At 39.2% G+C, this 4,266-nt stretch overlaps 1 non-coding gene across 1 annotated transcript; it reads right to left on the bottom strand.

Moving 5' to 3' along the window:
- Positions 1–269: 269 nt before the first annotated feature.
- LOC121210709 (small nucleolar RNA R71) lies at positions 270–376 on the bottom strand. The gene has a single exon (XR_005905822.1). It is a non-coding gene; the product is annotated as a small nucleolar RNA R71 (small nucleolar RNA).
- Positions 377–4,266: the final 3,890 nt, after the last annotated feature.

Raw genomic sequence — 4,266 nt, 5'->3', positions numbered from 1 at the left:
ACACCATTCAGATGATACAGTAGTTTGTTCAGTTTGATGGTTTGCAGAATGAGGATCCCAACACGCACTTGGTGAATTTTCTTGAATTTTGCGATACATTCAAAATCAATGGCGTTTCTGATGATGCCATTCGTCTTCGGTTATTTCCCTTTTCACTGAGAAACAAAGCTAAACAGTGGTTGAACTCGTTACCACGAGGGTCTATCACTACTTGGGAACAAATGACCGAGAAGTTTTTACTAAAATATTTTCTGCCGGCTAAAATGGCTAATTTGCGTAATGATATCTCTTCTTTTGTGTAGATAGATTTAAAAACACTTTACGATGCATGGGAGAGATACAAGGACTTACTGAGAAGGTGCCCTCACCATGGGTTACCGCTTTGGCTGCAAGTTCAAACGTTCTACAATGGTGTGAATCCCTCGACAAGACAAATAATTGATGCAGCTGCTGGCAGAACCATCAACAATAAAACACCGGAAGATGCTTATGAATTCATAGAGGAGATGTCACTGAACAACTATCAGTGGCAAGTTATGAGGAAAAAGCCAACGAAAACAGCCAGCGTCTATAACATTGATTCAGTCACCATGCTCTCTAATCAAGTAGAACTTCTCAATAAAAAGATTGACGGTTTACTTGGTTCTACGCAGGTACATCCAGTAATGAGGTGTGACTCAAGCGGAGGAGGTGTACATACAAAATACTAATCCTTCAATCCTACAACTGAAGAGGAACAAGTCAACTATATGGGTAACAATAACTTTAAATCTCAAAATAACCCATATAGTAATACTTATAATGCAGGTTGGAAGAACCACCCAAATTTTTCCTAGGGAGGTCAAGGAAATCAAAAGCCACAAAATCCTCAGGGTTTTCAACAGCCACCTTATTAATAAGAGAAGAAACCAAACCTTGAAGAGATGATTCCTAAATTCATCTCGGTGTCAGAAACCCATTTCCAAAATACCGATACAGCACTTAAGAATCAAAAAGCATCGATCTAAGGACTCGAAACTCAGATAGGCCAGCTGTCCAAACTAATCTCTGAATGACCGCAAGGTAGCCTACCAAGTAATACTAAACCTAATCTGAGAGAACACCTCAATGCAATTAGCACCCAGGATACGGAAGGATTCATTACACCTGAGCCAGAAATACAGCAAGACAACAAGATGAAAAAAGGACGAGAAGAGGTAAACAGTAATGATCCCAAACAGGTAAGTACAAATCATGAACCTCATGTGCCATATCCTAAAGCGATGACGAAAGACAGAACAAAAGAACAATTCAGTAAGTTTGTCAAACTCTTAAAGAAATTACATATTAACTTACCCTTTATTGAAGTTCTTTCGCAGATGCCCAACTCAGCAAAATACTTAAAGAAACTTCTGAGCAATAAAAGGAAATTAGACACTACATCACATGTGGAACTCAATGCAGTCTGCTCAGCTATTCTAAAGAATGAGCTACCTAACAATTTGAAAGATCTAGGGAGTTTTACAATTCCTTGCTTAATTGGTAGTCTATCTGTGAAAAAAGCTTTAGCTGATCTAGGGGCAAGTATAAATGTTCTGCCATATAAAATGTTTAAACGACTAGGTCTCGATAAACCCAAACAGACTAGGATGAGCATACAATTGGCTGACAAAACAGTTATATTTCCTAAGGGTATTATTGAAGACGTTCTCGTTAAAATTGATAAATTTATTTACCCAGTAGACTTTGTTGTCTTAGATATGGATGAGGATAACGAGGTACCTTTAATTTTAGGACGACCATTTTTAGCATCTGCCAGAACCATTATTAATGTAGGCACAGGAGAGCGAACACTTCGTGCAGGTGACGACGCAGTAACACTCCAAGCACGTGACTCAGTCAAAACCTCTAAAACTCAAGCTAATGCTATAAAACCTATCGATGATAAAACTAATATTCAATCGTCCTTGCAGGAACTTCCTCGAACTAAGACAATAGAAACAGTCCGCTACTATCATGAAGAGAACAAAGAAGTCCATGAAGAATGAAGACTACGGATAGAGGAGTTAGACGGATGGCGAGAACACAAACCGAGAACACATGATAAACCAAAACTACGCAAACACAAGCCCGATACCTCTCCTAATCAACTTCAGGTCAGCGATACAGTTTTACTAGATGCCGTTGATCCTCACATTGTCACTACCACACCAAATGAGGAAATCCCTTTTACGATACTTAGTAGTTTTCCATTTGGTACAGTGGAGGTGAGTCATCCCAAGTTCGGCACTTTTAAGGTAAACAACACCTGTTTAAAACCTTATTTTAAAATTGACAGCAGGAACAAGAAGTATGAACTCCTCAAACCACTATGATAAATCAACGGAGAGGTAAGTTGAGCTTAGACTATAAATAAGCGCTTCTCGGGAGGCAACTCGAGCACTAACATCTTTTGATTTCTTTATTTTTATTTTCTAATACTTTGGATGTTTAACTTAATCTTTGAATTGTAAAGTTTTTTAGCCCGCACGGCCAGACACATGGGCATGCCTAAAGCCGTGGCCAAACAGGGGAAGAAGACACAGCCGTGCAATACGGCCGTGTTGAAGCAGGGCATGATTTCCCCAAAACACGGGGTGCGATAAATCCCCACGACCATGCGACATGCCCGTGGGTGAATTTGATACACACATGAGCGTGGGAATAGAAATCCACGGGCATGCCAAGGACAAGGGTCGATTCTATTTCTTCGACACGGGCGTGAGATACGCCCGTGCCTTAAGTCGTGGACAACAATACACGGGCGTGTTACCTTAACATGGGCAGGGGAGAAGCAAACACAGCTAGGCACGGTCGTGCCATATGGCCATGTACCACACACGCCCAAGAAACACGGGCGTGGGATAGGAGCCAAGCACGAACTAAAATTGCAAAATTCGAAACATACGGGCTCAACCTCATAAGGACACGGGCGTGGCCCTAGGCCGTGTGGCCCTCCCCTATATAAGCAAATCACTGTTCATTTTCCTCTTCCTTTCCAAAGCCCTAGCCGAAATCTCCCCTTCTCCACTTCCTGATCCCTACTCTCAGTCACCACCACCTTCTCGTCCAATTCATGTGGCAGCTTCATATGCTAACATCTCTAAGCACCTCACTCGATTCGAGCTTCAGTGTTTTCAACAATTTGACAACATTGATGCTACTCTACAGCAGAGTTGTCAGCACCTTCCCATCTCATCGCCAGTCTCGCCTCGCGAACCATCCAGCGATGAAGATGTTTAGAAATATTTATTTATTATTTTCTGTTTTTACTTATTATTGAAACTATTTCTATTATTTTTATTAGATTTTAGAATTTTATTTTTTTTCTTTATTTCGGTTATTTCTTTTCGAATCCTTATACTTTCTAATATCTCCTAAAAAGTTCCTGATTTTATCACAGTTATATAGAATTCCTAAGCTCATCATCACATAGGAACTACAACTCCACCGGGGAAGGTTCTCCATGACTGCCATGTCTTACTCGACCACGACCATAGCTACCACTAGATATAATATTCTTTTGGCGTAAGACTTATGGCCTAATGAACTTCTACGACTACAGGAGTATCCTCCTCCACTCTCAAACCGATCACTCTCCAAAACTCTAAGTTTGAGGAATTCATCATACAGGAAGTTTCACTTCTCTCCCTATCTTATTTTTATTCTCTAACATCTATCTTTGTACATTGAGGACAATGTACATCTTAAGTGTGGGGGGTATTTATTTCTCTATCAGAAAAAAAATCCCTAAATAATCACCTTGTTCTCATGAAAAACTCTCATATCATATTTAGGATAAATTTTAATTGATTTTTGATTTTGATTGATATATCTTAAATTAAAACATAGGGACTTATACATTGGTTATTTAAACTTTATGACATAAGAGAATCAAGCATGATAAGTTGATTTTTAAGAAATTAAAATCATAGGTTGTTTCCCCAGGTCTAGGTATTACTTTGAATTAGAATTCACAAGTCTAAACATCAAAAATCCATAATTTTTGTGAGATTTTTGAGCCTTTTGAGCATCTATTCATCCTTTCATGCTCACATTTATTATTGCTTTGAGTGCCTCAGTATTGAACTATTATTTTAGAACTTGCTTGATTATGCATGTCGAGACCACACCATTTGATTTGATATATCAAAATGATTAAGGCACTTAGGATTAACCCACTCATACCATGAAAAGCCTACCTCCACGATTAACCTCTAGTAAACCCCCTTGAGCCTAACAAGCCAT

Source organism: Gossypium hirsutum, chromosome A11 (genome assembly GCF_007990345.1).
Source record: "Gossypium hirsutum isolate 1008001.06 chromosome A11, Gossypium_hirsutum_v2.1, whole genome shotgun sequence".
Classification (NCBI taxonomy): domain Eukaryota; kingdom Viridiplantae; phylum Streptophyta; class Magnoliopsida; order Malvales; family Malvaceae; genus Gossypium; species Gossypium hirsutum.
Note: the sequence above shows the minus strand (reverse complement) of the source record. Positions and strands in the feature narration are given on the sequence as shown.